Source organism: Pongo abelii, chromosome 8, assembly GCF_028885655.2.
Source record: "Pongo abelii isolate AG06213 chromosome 8, NHGRI_mPonAbe1-v2.0_pri, whole genome shotgun sequence".
NCBI classification, from domain to species: Eukaryota; Metazoa; Chordata; class Mammalia; order Primates; family Hominidae; genus Pongo; species Pongo abelii.
Window position 1 is genome coordinate 48,800,895 of NC_071993.2, and position 18,609 is coordinate 48,819,503.

Below are 18,609 nucleotides of genomic sequence, written 5' to 3' on the forward strand. Positions count from 1 at the left end.
AGTTTGACACCATCCTGGGCAACACAGCAAGATCCCGTCTCAACAATAAAAAATAAAGAAGTTAGCTAGGCACAGGGGCAAACGTCCGTAGTCCCAGCTACTTGGGAGGCTGAGGTTGGAGGATTGTTTCAGCCCAGGGGTTTCAGGCTGCAGTGAGGCATAATCAAGCCACTGCACTGCAGCCTGGTGACAGAGCAGGAGCTTGTCTCTAGGAAGAAAAACAAAAGTAATGCAAGTTTTCATCACCTTCTGAGAGTAATCGACTTTCAGGAGGACTAGAGAAAAAAAAAAAGGACCACTGAATGGTTGAGGGTGTGTTCCCGGTTAGGCTCAGTTGCTGGCTGGGTAGTATCTGAAAAATTAATTAGTAAAATTACAGCTCTAGGGATCAGTCATGCAGTCAAATGATGAATGCTAAATTCATTACAAATGCCCAGGGTCTCAGGGGATCCTCCTGCCTCAGCCTCACCATAGCCAGGACTACAAGTGAGCATCACAACTCCCAGCTACTTTTTTTTGTGTGTGTGGAGAGAGAAGCCTTGCTATGTGCCCAAGCTGGCCTCAAAACTCCCAACCTCAAGACAGCTGCCCACCTCGATAACCGGAGTAACTGATTCTACAGACACATGCCACCATGTCTGGATAATTGTATTTTATTATTATTTATTTGTGTAGAGAGGAGATCTTGCTATGTTGCCAAGGGTGGTCTCAAACTCCTGGACTTCAAACAATCCCCCCATCTCTGCCTCCCAAAGTGCTGGCACTACAGGCAAAAGCCACTGCACCGGCCTGACTTAAGGTTTCCTTAATCTAGCATCCCGTACTTCATATAATTGGGAAAGGCAGTACTGTTTTTTTTTTTTTTTTAATTACTTAGTATTTCAACAAGAATCAACCATCTCTCAGGGCCAGGCACGGTGGCTCACGCCTGTAATCCTAGCACTTTGGGAGGCCAAGGTGGGTGGATCACAAGGTCAGGAGTTCGAGAACAGCCTGGTCAATATGGTGAAACCCCATCTCTACAAAACAATGCAAAAATTAGCCGGGTGTGGTAGCAGGCGCCTGTAGTCCCAGCTACTCAGGAGGCTGAGGTGGAAGAATCTCTTGAACCTGGGAGGTGTAGGTTGCAGTGAGCTCAGATCTCCCCACTGCACTCCAGCCTGGGTGACAGAGCGAGATTCCATCTCAAAAAAAAAAAAAAAAAGAAAACAAAAAAATCAGCCATCTCTCACCATTGCCATGACCCTGGTCAAAAACACTTATCTCCCGCCTGGATGTTGCCACAGCTTGGCCTCCCTGCTTCTACCCAAATCTTCCCACAATCTTTCTCAACTCAGCAGCCAAGGGATGCTTTTAAATCAGGAGACAGATCATGTTGCCTCTCTGCTCAGAACCCTCCCGCAGTTCCCATCTCAGTCAGAGTAAAAGCCAAAGCCCCAGCAATAGCCTCCCAGAGCTTACACTATCTTTACTGATCAGACACACCATTGAGTTCCCTCCTAGCATCTTTATCCTATTGTTTCTGCCTACTATGCTCTTACCTCAGCACCTTGGCCAGTTGCTTCCCCCCCTTCAAGTCTTTGATAAATTTTCACTTAGGGCAACCCTGGCCACTCTATTTAATATTGCCATCTGTCCCCATTCCTGCCATGCTCGCTCTTTTTTTCCCACAAAATCTTGCTGTGTCACTCAGGCTGGGGTGCCATGGCACGATCACAACTGAGACCTCAAACTCACTGGTGAAGCAATCATCCTGCCTCAGCCTCTCTAGTAGCTAAAGACTACAGGTGCATGCCACCACACCTGCTAATTTTTTAAAAAATATAGAGAGCATCACTATGCTCCCCAGGTTTGTCTTGAACTCCTGGGCCAAAGCAATCCTCCTGCCTCGGCCTCCTAAATACCTGGAATTATAGGTGTGGGCCACCAGCCCTGGGTTCATGTTCATTTCTTCTTGCTGCTGTTACAAACTGCCCTACATTGAGTGCCTTAATACATGACAAATCTACTACCTAACAGTTCTGGGAGCCAGAGTCCAAAATAGGTCAATTAAGGCTAAAGTCAAGGTGTCAGCAGGACTGCATTCCTTCTGGAGGCTCCAGAGAGGATGGGTTCCCTTGCCTTTCCCAGCTTCTAAAAGCCACCCCCATTTCTTGGCTCATGGCCCCTAACTGTATCTTCAAAGCCACAAGCGAAACATATTCAAATCTCCCTCTCTGACCTCTGCTTCCATCATCACATCTCCTCCAATTCTGAGTCTCTTGCCTCCCTCTTTCTCATAAAAACCCTTGTGACTGCTGGACACAGTGGTCGTGGCTCACACCTGTAATCCCAACAGTTTAGGAGGTCAAAGCGGAGAAACACTTGAGGCCAGGAGTTCGAGACCAACCTGGAAAACATAGTGAGATCCCCAACTAAACAACAAAAACCAAAAGAAATAAGAAAAGAAAAAATTGGCTGGGCATGGTGGTATGCATCTGTAGTTTCAGCTACTTGAGAGGCTGAGGTGAAACGGTTGCTTTAGCCCAGGAGTTCAAGATCAGCCTCGGCAATGTAACAAGATCCCATCTCTACGAAAAAATACAAAAATTAGCTGAGCATGGATGATGTGCACCTGTAGTCCCACATACTTCGAAGGCTGAGGCAGGAGAATTGTTTGAGCCCAGGTGGTTGAGGCTGCATCATTGCACTCCAGTATGGGTGAAAGAGAGAGACTGTGTCCAAAAGAAAAAAAAAAGAAATACACATCTGGTTTCTGCCCCTAGTCCTGGCACAAAGCTTCTAAAGTTCTCATAAAGTTCTCAGTGATAAAGGTGATAGGACCATCTTTTGTTTCAGTATTTGGTCTTAGTCCCAGGTTTCTAACACAAGACCCTCTAAGACCTTTGGGATCCCCACCATAGTAAGAATGCATTTGATGATGTTACTGAGATGACTGGGTGACTGAAAGCTCTCAGACAGCTTCAGGAGGAGGGCTGGTTGCCAGAACAAACCATGTGATTAGAGGCTGGAAACTTTCAGCCTCACCCACTGAGCTCCAGGAAGAAATAGTGGCTGAAGACTGACTTAATCACCAATGGTCAATGATTTCATCAATCATGTCTACCTAATGAAGCCTTCAGAAACACCCTAAACAACAGGGTTTGGAGAGTGTCTGGGTTCCTGAACACAAGGGGGATACTGGGAGGGTAACATGCCCAACAGAGGGCATGGAAGCTCTGTGCCCCTCCCCACATACCTTGCCCTGTGCATCTTTTTTATTACTTTTTTTTTTTTTTTTTTTGAGACAGGGTCTGGCTCTGTCTCCCAGGCTACAGTGGCACAATCGTGGATCACTGCAACCTATGCCTCCCTAGCTCAAGCCATCCTTTCACCTCAACCTCCTGAGTAACTAGAATTGTAGGCACATGTCACTGCACCAGGCTAATTTTTATAAAATTTTTTTTTGTGAAGATGAGGTTTCACCATGTTGCCCAGCCTGGTCTTAAACTCGTGAGCTTAAGCAATGCTCCCACCTCAGTCTCCCAAAGTGCTGAGATTACAGGCATGAGCCCAGCATGTACATCTCTTTCACTGGCTGTTTCTGAGATATATCCTTTACAATGAACCAGTAACAGAAAGTCAATTGGTGAGACCCAGTGGCTCACGCTCATAATCCCAGCACTTTGGAGGTTGAGATGGGAGGATAATGTGAGCCCAGAAATTTGAGACCAGCCTGGGCAACATAACAAGACCCCATCTCTACAAAAAATAAAAGAATATAGCCAGATATGGTGGTGTAGGCCTGTAGTCTCATTGGGAGGCTGAGGCAGGAGGATCACTTGACCCAGGAGTTCGAGGCTACAGTGAGCTTTGATCACATTGCTGAATTCCAGCCTGGCAACAGAGTGAGACTATGTATCTCAGAAAAAAAAAAGAAAAGAACCTGTTTTTCTGAGTTCTGCAAACTGTTTTAGCAAATGATTCAACGAAAGAAGGGGGTCATGAGACCCCAGTTTCTAACTGGTTGGTCAAAAGTACACGTAACAACCTAGGGTTTGCAACTGGCATGTGAAGTGAGGGTAGTCTTGTGGGACTGAGCCCCTATCCTGAGGGGTCTGCACTAACTCCAGGTAGTGTGAGAATGGAACTGTGAGATACCCAGTTGGTATCCAGATTGTCCGAAAACTGGTGTAGAATCTCTGCATTTGGTTGGACGTATTTGACCACAGCTACTATTCAAGAAAAAGAACTACTCATTATAAAGAAAAAACCATAAAATTACATGTTCTACAAAAAACAAATCAACCTTATCTACAGCCCAGTCCTACTCAAATATAGACTGTTAGAACAAAAGGTCTCACCATGGACTCGAGAGCTGACATGAGGAATGTCACAACCATCCCGCTCTCTGAGAACTCCTCATCTTCAATGAGCAGGGGGACACTGCAACTTTGGCCATGATCACTGCGCAAGAAAAGTAGTAAGAAAGTAAGTGGTAGAAATCGAGTGTCCTAAACCCATATCCAGAGCTGTGAGAGTTTTTTTACCAGCTGGCTAATTTACACTTGTCTTCCATCAGAGGAAAAATAAGACTCAGAAACTAGGTATTCGATTTGTCCAAAACTCTCATCAGATACAGAATCCATCCGCTAACTTTCTATCTAGTATTATTTCCATAAAATTAGAACAGTATCACTCCCAAAATAAATCCATATGGCACCCAGCATCAACGCATTTCTCCCAAGTAAAAGAGGAGGCAAGGCGCTTTACAACCCAGTGATGGGCTACCACAACAACACAGGAAACAGGTGCCAACCTCCCTTTCTCCCCTGCACAACCCGACACAAAAAAGAGTGGGTGCAGTGGAATGAGGCTGGGTGAAGAGAAGTTCCTCTTCTTAGTGAGAAAATAGATCACAGGGCATCAAGTAACATGTAAAAGTCTTTATAATAAGGCATTTTTTTGAAAACGTTTTCTAATATTTTGGTATCAGGAAAACCCTCAGATGAATTTCAAACACCATAAAAATACAATACATAAACATAAAATATTAACTGTCAACAATGATATAGATAAATTGTAACCTTTATGGATTGCTTTTTGGAATGTAAAATGGTACAGCCCACTGTGGAAAATGGTTTGGCAGTTCCTTAAAATATTAAGCATAGAATTATATGATCCAACAACACCCTTTAAGCGCTATACCCAAAAGAACTAAGAGCAGGGACTCAAACAGGTATTTGTACACCCGTTTAACAGTAGCATTATTCACAGTGGCCAAAAGGTAGAACCAACCCTATGCCCATCGGTAGGCGAATGGATAAAGAAAATGTAATATACACACACACAGAATATTATACAGCCATAAAAAAAAATCTTGCCAGGTTCAGCAGCTTACACCTGTAATTCCAGCACTTTGGGAGGTCAAGGCGGGCAGGTCGCTTAAGCACAGAATTTTGAGACCAGGCTGGGCAACATGGCAAGACCTCGCTTCTACAAATAAAAATTTTTTTAAAAAAAGGAAATTCTGATAGTGTTATCAATGAGCCTTGATAGCATTATGCTAAGTGAAATACACCAGACAGAAAAGGACAAATATTGTACAAGTCCACTTATATAAGGTATCTAGAATAAACAAATTCATAGAAAACAGAATAGTAATTGCCAGGGGCCAGGACGAGGGTTCAATGGGGAGCTATTGTTTATGGAGTACAGAGGTGCACTTTACAATGATGACAAAGCTCTGGAGATGGAGAGTGGTGATGGCTAACAATGCGGATGTGCTTAACACCAGGGACCTCTGTGCACTTAAAAATGGTTAAAAGTGTTATTTTATATTATGTATATTTTTACCAAAATAAAAAAATAAAAAATAAAACAAGACACCACATAAGGACATACTAAGATGGCAAAATCTAAAGCAGCTTTTTAAAACCCAGATAGTTTTTCCGTAAATAGCATATGAATTAAATGCCTAGTAAAAATTAGCCCCTTTAATTTAGTTGAATTAATTCTACTTTTAGAGAGAGCTTAAATAATTAAATAAACTTAATTGGAAGCATAACAGAAAAATTAAACACTGGATGCAGGAAGAGGAACTGTAAAAACATATCTATGTACATAAACCAATTTACTGACAACACGCGAGTATCCCTTAACTAAAGCCCCAGTATCCCAGAGAAGATGGACAAGCACTTGAAGAGCTGTCAGCAGGAAACTGTTGTACCTAAAAATGTCAGTAAATCTTCATTAAAGAGAATGTTCTATTTTCCTATTATTAAAGGTTGTCACCTAGCTTTACCATCTGTTACCATGTGCACTGACTACTAGGCCAGATTTAGACATCAACAAGTAATGAAGCACACATACTTAGGAAGTTACAATTTATAATAAGAACCACGTTCAGAAAAACAGTACTTTGCATCATGAAGACCTTCAGGCACCACTTAGTTTTCATCCTCATGGGCTTTATTGATCAATATTGTAAAGAGATACATTACCTCTTGTAACTTAAAACAACTTGTTGCCTAGGAAACCATACCAAAAGAATCATCTTTTATTTCCAAGTGAGGTGTTTTAAGAATAATATAATCTATAAAACAGAATAAACATACAACAGACCAAGCATGGTGGCTCACGCCTGTAATCTCAGCACTTTGGGAGGCCAAGATGGGCGAAATCACGAGGTCAGGAGATCAAGACCATCCTGGCCAACATGGTGAAACCCTGTCTCTACTAAAAATACAAAAATTAGCTGGGTGTGGTGGCGCCTGCCTGTTATCCCAGCTACTCGAGAGGCTGAGGCAGAAGAAATGCTTGAACCAGGAAGTCGGAGGTTGCAGTGAGCTGAAATCACACCATTGCACTCCAGCCTGGCGACAGAGCGAGACTCCATCTCAAGGGAAAAAATATATATGTACAACAAATACAGTAACACATAAAATCTGTTTTTCTCCTAACCTTCTGCTGCTCCTTCAATTTCTGCTGGTCCTGTTCTGTCACTGCCTTCTAAAGAATGATGGCTTCCTAAAAAGAGAATAAACATGTAATAAACCAATAAAAACTCACACTGAAAGACAAAAGAGAATCTAGATAACAATGCAATCACTTTTAAGATATAATAAACGTAAAAAATGATTCTTTTAACTCAATGGAAACAATACTAATTCAGAAAAAAATATAACACTTCTATTAGGCAGCTAAAAATTATTATTTTAAAATACAAATACAGAGTAGACCAAAGTAGGTTTGTGGATTTAATATTAGTTACTGTAACTGTATGGTAAAATCACTGGATATTGGAACCTGAAGAAGCACAATTATGTTTGAAGTACCATGCTCACCTGTCACTGACAAACACACAGACACACCAGCGTGAATGCTTGCTTTGCTTAGACAATTAACTCTCTATAAATAAGTTCAGGGTTTGCTGTGGAATGCTCCCTGCTTTCCATTTTCACTATGGTAAAAGCTACAGAAACTCCATCCCCATAATTTAATCAAAGTTGTACTTAAAGTAACTCATAAGTAAAAATGAAAGATACTACCTTTAGTATCAAAAAACATTTTAATCCAGGTAATATAATCTGCTTGCTTCTAAAAACTGGGACATAAAGCAACAGATCTGTTAGGCAGTCACATGGTAAACAGGCTTATCCTACTGGAGCAGAAGTTTATTCACAAATAGGAAAGAAAGAATCTAAGATATCGGAGCTCCAGTAAGGATTAAGACCACAAGCTGCACCCAACATACACCTTCTGTCCTTAAAGATCTCAGCTACTAACATAGAAAAGACTGAAAAACACTGCCTTCAAGTATAAATAAAAATGTATTACATTTTGGTAAGAATACATTGCCTAGGGGGAAGGGAAGCAGATGCTCATCTATTTTGTCCTGTCTATTGATAAATAAATTCAGAAGTTAAATTTAATTCAGAAGTTAAATTTAAATAAAATAAAAGTTAAATAAAATTATAAATAAACTTTCTCTTAATTTTTAAAGAGTAATGATTACAGTCTGAAAAATTCATTTGGTGGCTACTATTCTTGAATTACAAGTGCCATACTGAGGTGAAATCTTTTTGGTTTCCAGTATCTAGCTTTATTATGTCATAATTATCTTGGGATTCCTTTCAACTTACTGCATATTGTGAAAACTCACCTGAACTCAAAACTCTAGGTAAATCTATAAACCTCTATGAATCCATCTTTAATTCACTTGCAAAACATACTTTCTCTGCCAACATTTCCTTCCTTTTTTTAACCTTAATATTTGGATTTAGGGAGCATTAAGTTCTTTGACTGTAAAGTCAAAGAAAAAAGAGATGTGAGGTCAAAGGAATGATAGATAATAAAGAAGAGGCCAGTAATTAAAAAGTAAAATTTCAGTGAAGAGTAACAGTTAAGATGGTTGTTCATGTTATTACCCAAACACCAAGGGTTTGGTCCAGGTCCTGCTGCTCACCAGACAGAAACTAGTCACTGAGGCGACAAGTATTACCAAGGAAGAAAGCTTTAACCTGGTGCTGCAGCCCAGGAGATGGGGTCTCAGTCTCAAATTTATCTCCTTGACTAAAACTAGGGTCAGGAAAGAAATATAATAACGTATAAGAGAACAGAAATTAGGGAGGGGCATGAGGCATCTGGTGCGGTGATCTGGTATGTTTCAGTTATTTGATACTTCCTGAAGGTCTTTTTTTGAGGAGAGAACTCAGATAAAACAGATACAAGTTTCAAGGTTTAACAGCAGGGTCAACTCTTAGGTTGATCCAAACAAAACCCCATCCATGGGACAATTGGGCTGGTGTCAATGTAAGCAATAATTCTATAGGTCCTTTTTGTTCAAAATCTGAACAATTAAATTTATATTATATGTTAAACCTAAGGAAAATACATCTTATGTACTCGAGGCCAGAAGAGATAGAAGTAAAACCTACTGCTAATAGCCTATGAGTGTCAAGTTTGGGAACACTATAAAAAATTACAAAAAAGTAATAAATGCATAAAAGTTACAGATTAACAAGTGCTATTTCAGAATTCTTCTAAATACTAAGTACATGACATTATCAATATTTGCACTACTAACCACACAATAAGAACCTGACTTATGACTATTATGAGATAAGGTATAAATGTGTACCTTTACCTTAAATGGGAAAGTGTGTCATATACCTACATCGAGATTCACAAAAGGGAAAACTGATTTGAAAAATTGTTGCTAGTGAAGTTCATTTATATGTTAAGAAAAGGCCAATACAATTTTTCCTTTTCAGTATAGAAAAGTAATTCTTAATACTATAGTTATAAATACTAAAACACAGTCTGTGGAATACAAGAAACCATTAAATGCAAACAGTATGTAGGAAAATGGAGGTAAAAAGATTATACCTTGCAAAGACTTCAGGACAAGTTTTGCATGTCATCAGTTTCAGAAGGGCCTGCTTTGAGATACAAAGATAATACTTCAACAGTAACCCCCCAGGCCAGAGGCAGTGACTTATGCCTCAGCACTTTGGGAGGCCAAGACAGGCAGATCAGTTGAGGTCTGGAGTTCGAGACAGACCTGGCCAACAGGGGGATACCCCATCTCTACCAAAAAATACAAACATTAGCTAGGTGTAGTGGCATGCACCTATCTAGTCTCAGCTACTCGGGAGGCTGAGGCAAAAGAATCCCTTGAACCTGAAAGGCAGAGGTTGCAGTAACCCAAGATTGCACCACTGCACTCCAGCCTGGGAGACAGAGCGAGAATCTGTTAAAAAAAAAAAAAAAAAGTCATGTTCACATAGAGTTAGGCTCCACAGTTCACTCTCTTAACCATCCTGTAGTTCTGCCCACTCTATGCTACGCCCGGTCACTGATGCACTTGTATGGTAGCTCATGGCCCCCTTAGAGCTTAGAACCTAGGTTTCATTTCCTGCTCTACAGCTATATAATTTAACAATTTTCCTCTCGAGTTTGTTGGATTCTAACCCTATACATAACAAATCTTATTAATATTACTGAATCTTAAAGGGGGCTGTGATGTCTTTAGTCCTCAGAAACATTAAACAAAGGACCATATGAGGGTAAACAGAATCCAAATTTCTATGCTTTAAAACACTGAAGCAATGTACTGAGAAACACACCTAAGAAACTGCAACCAATCTACTCTCGACAAAAATTTAGACACTGTCTCTTCAAAATAAGCTATGTGGTGGTACTTATCCATATTCCTACATGTATCAACAGTATTTTACATGTCATAAACTTAAAAATAATTTTAAGTGTCAAAATTATAGGCCTTAATCCATTTCTGTGGGCTTGAAAAATGATACACTATACATTTGTTTCTTTAAAGTATTCAATAAAATGCATAAACTTCTAGAGCAATCACTAAAAAAAGAGTTCATACCAAAGGTTGTAATACTAGGAAAGAGGGCTCAATACTGCACGTTCTTAAAGGCAAAAGTTAATAAAGCCTTGTTCTTGGTTGTGAATCTTGGCCTTAAAACATTATTTGCACGATCCCCGCTTCCTTTTCCTGTTGTAAAGATGTGGTGACAAACCAGGTTTGCTCACGCAGATAATAATCTTGAAAATAGTGGCAGAGAAATAACATGAAGGGAATATAGTTTACCTAATGACCTCCTAAATTGGAACTTATTACCCCCATGCCTCTTGCATATCTCCAGACTAATATGTAAGAGAGAGGAAATGGCTGTTTGCTACCAATATTTTATTTGATGCTTCATTTTTTTTATTCCTTGAATAACTGCTTACAATGCGTTAACAAGAACAGGAAAGCATAGCTATTAAAGTACTAAATAATTATGCAAATCTCTAAGACATAGTAATGGACCAATTATTTTTAAAGTACAACACACTGACAAGTACAACACACTGACAAGTACTTTATTTTTAACTCAGTCTTGGTTTGTTGTTAATGCCATTGCTTGGGAAAAAGCAAACAAAAGCAGGAGGTGGTGGAGGAGAAACAAGAATAGAAACAAGAAATAGAAGCAGCAGCATAAGCAAATAAAGAAGAAGATGATGATGATGAAAATAAAAGACTGGAAGAAAGGAAAAAGAACGAGTGAGGGAATCGGAAGGCCTATTATGATACCTTTTTTCCCCTCCTTGATTCACGAAATTTGAAAAAGTTCAAGACTTTTTCACAACAACAACAACAACAACAAAAAGCAAAAAGATACACAGTCACCCCTAAATTTTGTTAAGATTGAGACAATGCTCCACTCACGCCTGGCTCAGCTGCCAGCAGAAGGATGGGGCCCTCCAGATTCTGCAGGAGAAGGAGGAGGACTCCTCCTTGTCCTGGCGGCACCTCCACTGCTGCCACCGAGGCCCACGGTACAGCACCCACAGCTTCCTACCCATGCCAGGCCAGGTGGCCCCGCAGCGCTCCTACTCCCACTTCCCAGGACCCCAGACTTGCTGCTGCTGCCACCACTAGGGCCAATGCCAATACAACCACCGCTGCTGTCGCCCTTGATGCACCGGCGCTCCCTACAAGGCTCCTACCACCTGGCCACAGCCACAGCCCTGCCACAGCTGGCCACAGCTGGCTGCCCTCCTACCTACTGCTCCAACGTGCCACCCAGGCTCCAGGCTCCAGGCTCCACCCTCCAGAGTGTGGCAGGTTGCTCCTCCTCCTGGCAAAGAGCAGCTGGGCCAGTAAAGTCAGAAAAGCCTAGAACATGATGCAGGGAGTGGTAACGTTAGAGCCTCACCTTGTCATGGTGGCCACTGGGTGGCAGTGACAGGTTTCAGTGAACTGGAGACTCCACGGTGGCTGGCTCCCCACCCACAGGAACCGTTGGGCCCACTGGGGCTGCGGCGCCTCGGAGAGCAGGAACAGCAGAACTCAGACCCAGCCACCAACACCCCACCCAACTCCCGGCCCCTCCTGCGCCCCCACCCCAACCCGAGTGCTAGTTTCCGTTCCTAATGTCTCCACCCACAGGGCCCTGTCCTCCCATGACGCCTGTGCCCCATGTCTACCCCATGACTGTGCTCAGGGATCCCAGGTTGTCTCAACACAAAGTAAGAGTACGCAGACCCGGGAACCATGACGGGCCCTGCCCTGCTCATGATTCCCATGGAAACACTGTGTGCCCGCTGAGCAGTAGGAGGTCTCCTTCTAGACTCTGGAGCCTGGCTCCTTCCTTGGAGGCCACTGCTGTGGCGGCCACCTCCGCCACCACCAGCAGTGCAGCCCCGATTGCGCCCCTAACCCGCTGCTGGCAGTGTAGCCCCCGATAGTGTCCCAAACACCCCCACACTCCCAGGCAGTATAACCCCTGATAGCGCCCCCAACCGGTCCCCACCTCGAATACTGCAGCACCCAACAGAGACCCCAACCCGCCCCCACACCGGGAGAAATAACGCCCGTAACAGTGCCCCAAGCCCCCCTCCATCCCCGGGCAGCGCAGCCCTGGGTAACACCCCCAACTCGCTCCTGGCTGCAGGCAGTGATGCCCGGAATAGCGCCCCCAAGCCGTTCCCCACTGTGGGCAGTGCAGTTGAGAATACGCACCTACCGCGGCTGCCTTTCTACCACTCTGGCAGTCGTGCAGTCCCTGTCACAGCCACCAGCTTCAGTGAGGCGAGCCAGGGTGCCACAGGCTCCGGCCTCCAGCTGTGTCAGGGGAAACCACCTTCCCTTCCCCCTGTAACAGCGCATGGCGCTGCTGCAGCTGCTCGTCCGCCATCTTACCACTCCAGCTGCGCTTCAGTCGCTGTCGTAGCAGCCAATGTTCTAATTGGATGAGAGGAAACCTCTAGGCTTATTCTGATTGGACTTTATTATCATGTTCTGATTGGTTAGCCTGAGGCTTACTCTCATCCAATCAGAACAGGCAACCCAGGAACCTCGGTATATAAAGCATGCTAAGGAGGAGTCAGGCCATTCTAGGCTGTTACGCTTCTGTCTGTTCAGTTGGTGTGTGCCAGGCTTAGAAGTGGGGAAGGCGCGGGGCATGGTGACTCACCTGTAATCCCAGCACTTTGGGAGTTCGAGACCAGCCTGGCCAAGATGGTGAAACCCCCGTCTCTGCTAAACATACAAAAATTAGCCGGGCGTGGTGCTCCTGTAGTTCCAGCTACTTGAGAGGCTGAGGCAGGAGAATCGCTTAAACCCAGGAAGCAGAGGTTGCAGTAAGCCAAGATCGTGCCACTGCACTCTAGCCCAGGTGACAGAGCAGGAATCCATCTAAAAAAAAAAAAAAAAAGGAAGGGGGAAAGGAAGAGCCACCTGCTGCATGCTGGAGGCTGTAGCCTGCAGTTCCACAGCTGGGCTCGCTGCAGTGAGTGGCAGTAATGCAGCATGGCAGGAGCGGTAGGATCTGGATGATTTCCAGCTTCATCCGTGTCCCTGCAAAGGACATGAACTCATTCTTTATTATGGCTGCATAGTAGTCCATGGTGTATATGTGCCACATTTTCTTTATCCAGGAACAATAAGATTTATCATCTGGGGGGCCGGGTGCAGTGGCTCAGGCCTGTTAATCCCAGCACTTTGGGAAGCCAAGGCGGGCAGAACACGAGGTCAGGAGTTTGAGACCAGCCTGACCAACATGCTGAAACCCTGTCTCTACTAAAAATACAAAAAAAAATTAGCCAGGAGTGGTTGCGCACGCCTGTAATCCCAGCTACTCAGGAGGCTGAAGCAGGAGAATCACTGGAGCCCAGTAGGCGGAGGTTGCAGTGAGCAGAGATCGAGCCACTGCACTCCAGCCGGGGTGACAGAGGGAGACTCCGTCTCAAAAAAAAAAAAAAAAAAAAGATTTATCATCTGGGGTATCAGGTGAGAGGACTAGCTAAGTTGGGTATATGGAATTAGAACTCATGAGTGAAGAAATTCAAAATTAAAGTTAAGAATATTACTTGTCTATATAGCATTTACAGAAGAGCCAAATAGACAATATTCCAGACTATAGAGGTTAGAGAAAATCAAGTTATCTATCTTAAGAGCACTTTTTTTTTTTTTTTTTGAGACAGAGTCTTGCTCTGTCATCCAGGCTGGAGTGCAGTGGCATGATCTAGGCTCACTGCAAGCTCTGCCTCCCAGGTTCATGCCATTCTCCTGCCTTAGCCTCCCGAGTAGCTGGGACTGCAGGCACCCACCACCTCGCTCAGCTAATGCTTTGAATTTTTAGTAGAGACGGGGTCTCACCATGTTAGCCAGGATGGTCTCGATCTCCTGACCTCGTGATCCACCCGCCTTGGCCTCCCAAAGTGCTGGGATCACAGGCGTGAGCCACCGCACCAAGCCCAGCCTCCTTTTAAATTTTCGGATAACACAGAACTCAGCAACACTTTGACAGTATGGATGATTACATACTATTTACAATATTATTGTCTTCCTCTATCTACTTGTTTATTTACTGAGAAAAAGGTGTCAGCGTAATCACGGAAGCAACCTAATGAATAAACTACAACTTGATTATAAAAAAGAATTAAAATTGATTCCTTCTTGAATACAGAGTTTTAAAAATTCTTAAGAGAATTATGGCTTATTGAGTACACTGCAATCCTTTTCTGTTACAGAAACAAAGACAAATGACTGCTTTGGGGTTATTTCCCCAAATAGCTTACATGTGTTTCTCCATCTGGTACATTGCAAAACTTCTTTTAACTCCTAAGGCCTCAGTAGAATTTCACAGCCCCTTTATAAATCCTGGAAGTTCAGGAAAGTGCCAACACGTGCTGAGCATGCTAATTCCCAGTGTCCTTGGAAAGGAGTCTTGATAGTAGTGGACTCTCCCTTGGGGAGGTCTCAAATGGCAGGAAACCAAGCGACTGTAACACAGGGTCTAGTTGTACGGTGATCTGCCTCACTCACTGTTCCTGGGGTTCGTTTTCCTCAGCTGGGCATACACAGAATTATGGCTTTGTTTGATCAGAGTTCTTTTGGACCATATGTACCTATGTTAGAGCCATTTGACTCCCTTCATTGTTGGTGGTCTCCAAGCATAAGAATATTGTAGGCCAGGCATGGTGGCTCATGCCTGCAAACCCAGCACTTTGGGAGGCCAAGGAGGAAGGATCACTTGAGGCCACGAGTTCGAGGCCAGCCTGGACAACATAGGGAGAGCCCATCTCTACAAAAAATTTAAAAAATTAGTTGTACATGGTGGTGCATGCCTGTAGTCCAAGCTACTTGGGAGACTGAGGCAGGAGGATCACCTGAGCCTGGGAGGTTGAGGCTGCAGTGAGCTATGATCACACCACTGCACTCCAGTCTGGGCAAGAGAGTGAGCTCCTGTCTCAAAACAACAACAACAACAATAGCCACAACAACAAAAAGATAAAAGGAATATTGTAGATAAATGGGAGAATGTGTTCTTGGAACTCACCCACTCGAAACTCAAGGAAATCAAATTGACAGTCTTGGTGACTTTCTAGGTAAAAATCTTCAAAATGAATATAAATAGATGAATTTTCCTGATTTGGATTGCTGAGAGTCCATTCACAGTTTAGGTTTCTTGAGTAATTCCTGACTCCATCATAGCCAGGAGAAGTAAATTTTCCTTCAGGAGTATTTGGAAGAGACCCACCACACACTAAGAAAACAGAAGGCAACAGAAAGTAGTAGTAAGATTCAGGCCACAACAGAAGATATAAACAATACAGCAACAGTAACTACAACATCAACATTACTGCTTTGATTTGTTTTTCTAGATGCAATCAGGATTATGGGTAAAAGGCGTGCAAATTATGGAAGTTTCTGCACGTTTATAAAGGAAAAATGTGCAAAAATCGACAACTTCTCTATTTTCCTGTTGGTGTAGATTAGGTGGCTGGGGTTTGGCTCTGTATCAATATGTCCAAATATTGAAGCCTACTGCTCATTAATATTTAATTTAAAGGAATACCCAAATATAATGGTGGCAGGTCCTAATGGCTTGATTAGCAATTCTCCACTTGATCTAATAATTTAATTTAAATCAAACAGATAATAGGATATTGACCTACCAATGAATTTGCCCCCTTTTAATAAAGGAACAGACGCTTCTTGTACCAATGAAATAACTTAGTGGGTTTTTTTTAATATTCACTCCCACTTCTAAATTTTAAAACCCTTGGATAATAGCACCAATCCAGGAAATAGGAGGATATTTACAATTAGAGGCCATATCTTGCTTAATTTTGGAATATTTTATATCAAATCAAACCTCCCATTTATTTTTGCTGAAAACGTGTGTGAATAGATGACCAGAAACAATAAAGCCTGTTCTGTCCCAAGCAAAATTAATTACTCTCCGAAACTAAGTTACCTTCTAGGAGGTAGATGGTTTCTTTCAGCACCAAATAATTGACCAAGGACTATGGAACAGTTCACCAATCCTTATGGTAACACGACTGAAACTGTGCAAGAAGCTCATCTAATGGCATTAAGAGTTTACCACAGCAGTTTCTTCCTGAAATCAGAAAGCTTTTTTCTGTCTGCAGTAAGTTTTTGATCTGCTTATATGTGTTTGTCTTATGTCAAAGATTCCAAGTGAACTTTGATCACTAAAGGGAAAATGGATGGCTCTGCTGCCATTGGCAGTAGCTGGGGGGCATCTGCAGTGCACCTGATTAAAATGAAGTACATTTACAACATCCCACATTATCTGCATCTTCACCAGAGGTATAAGAAGCAGTGAAGCCTCCATGTGGCCTGGATCCATCTGTGAAAAAAATGACTTTCACTGTGTTCCCTGAAGATTTAATCTCACTGCTTACATTCACACTACTACACAGTTTCTCTAGCTGGGGTAAGTTACTTCTAATGCCATAGAATACCTGTTGGAAAAAGAGTTTAACCTTTAGACACACAATCCATCTTACTGCATATTTCCTAGGAGGTGATATTCCTAGCCCAGACCCACTTCCTTCTATGGGAACCCTGCCCTAAAATGAATGACCTAACAATGCAGGTTTCTATCCCAGTGCCACAAGCCACTATGTTATCCTGAACACATTTTGTGACCTCAGGGTGATTTCACTAGAATGAAAGTATTGCAGTAGTGCCTTCCTGCCATGTGGTGACAGATTAAAAGCTGCTATACATTTTGGAACTGGAAACTGAGCTCCCAATGTAAAGAAGATAAGCCATCATGCTTACAATATGTTGTGCAGAGCTCACTGGTGGGCAGTTTTTCTTAACAATGCATCAGGACTTTTGTTATTTGTAAAGGAAGCTTAAAGGTTAGTTTCTGATGATTTGATGTATATAATAAAGCAGATATTTTTATTTGTTTTAATATTTATTTATTTATTTATTTATTTATTGAGATGCGGTTTTGCTCGTTTCCCAGGCTGGAGTACAGTGGCATGATCTCAGCTCAGCTCACTGCAACTTCTGCCTCCCAGGTTCAAGCGATTCTCCTGCCTCACCCTCCCAAGTAGCTGGGATTACAGGCATGCACCACTGTGCCCAGCTAATTTTGTATTTTTAGTAGAGATGGGGTTTCACCATGTTGGTCAGGCTGGTCTCGAACTCCTGACCTCAGGTGATCCACCTGCCTCGGCCTCCTAAAGTGCTGGGATTACAGGTGTGAGCCACCATGCCCAGCAAGCAGATATTTTTAAATACCTTGAAAAGTAATTTGAAAAATCAATCTCCATATGCAATTCAACATAATAGTTCTTTCCTCGTTAGTTATGGATTCAAAGCTTCAATTTTCTCATTTGAATTTTTAAGAATGGATTATTATTGACTCCAAAATATTAAATAATAACTGTAGTTATTCACATAGTTACAATAATTGGCAAATTGTTCCAATGCTGTATAAAATAAAAAAAATTTAGATGAAATAACTAAACAATAATTCATTGATTGAGTGATTGATATTTCAGTGTTTAAAAGGATTTGAATGACTCAAGATTAGAAATAATGACTCAGACTATGGCACTAAAAGTTACGCAGTAGGAGAATGCTCTCCACAACAAAACATGTCAGCTTTTAAAATTTACCATAATTAATTAAATTTAGCTCTCTGGGGGCTTCTTGTCTAAAGTGTCTTCCAGCTCACGCAATCAGAAGAAGAGTTTGCTATCATTTACTGAGCAGACAAAAATGCCAGTCTTGCTCATCATCTACTTAGTCTGTCTTATCCAATCAGCACAACACCCTCCCAAGCAGATAATAGTATCCATGTGTTCCAGATTAAGATACCAGAATTCAGAATGATGATGTAATTTGCTGAAGTTCAAATAATTAATAATAATAGAACTGGGATTCAAACAATCCCTCTGATGCCAAACCATGAAGTAGTGTATAAAGAAATAGATGAGGACAAATATTTCTATAATGCTGAAAACAGGAATGGGCATCACATTGCCAAAATCAAAAGGGATTAGAACCAACTATAAGGTTAACGGGACATGTTGGAAACCATGATCAATGGCTGTTATCCTGCCTCTGAGTCTGCCTTTGGCGTAGAATCACAATGACTAAACATGTTATAGTCATCCATTTATTACATGGACTTCTGCTGTTAGAAGCAAGAAGAATGCAATTCCCATCATTGTCCTCTAATCCCTTTTGTACTCAGAAACTACAACTCTCAGAATACAAATGGATGGGAAGTAGGCACGTGAGATTTAGGACAGGCTATAAAATTTGCTATGAACAGGGAC

At 42.3% G+C, this 18,609-nt stretch overlaps 1 long non-coding RNA gene across 2 annotated transcripts in view; it reads right to left on the bottom strand.

Moving 5' to 3' along the window:
• Positions 1 to 12,741, bottom strand: part of LOC129048445 (uncharacterized) — a 35,472-nt gene extending 22,731 nt beyond the window's left edge. The window contains exons 1-4 of one of the 2 annotated variants that reach the window (XR_008510784.2): positions 12,518 to 12,722; positions 11,712 to 11,821; positions 6,943 to 7,008; positions 4,344 to 4,446 (exon numbers count right to left, since the gene is read on the bottom strand). This is a non-coding gene — a long non-coding RNA (uncharacterized LOC129048445). Of the gene's footprint in view, positions 1 to 4,343; positions 4,447 to 6,942; positions 7,009 to 11,711; positions 11,822 to 12,517 lie in introns of both variants that reach the window. The other variant, XR_008510783.2, reaches the window with a different exon arrangement.
• Positions 12,742 to 18,609: the final 5,868 nt, after the last annotated feature.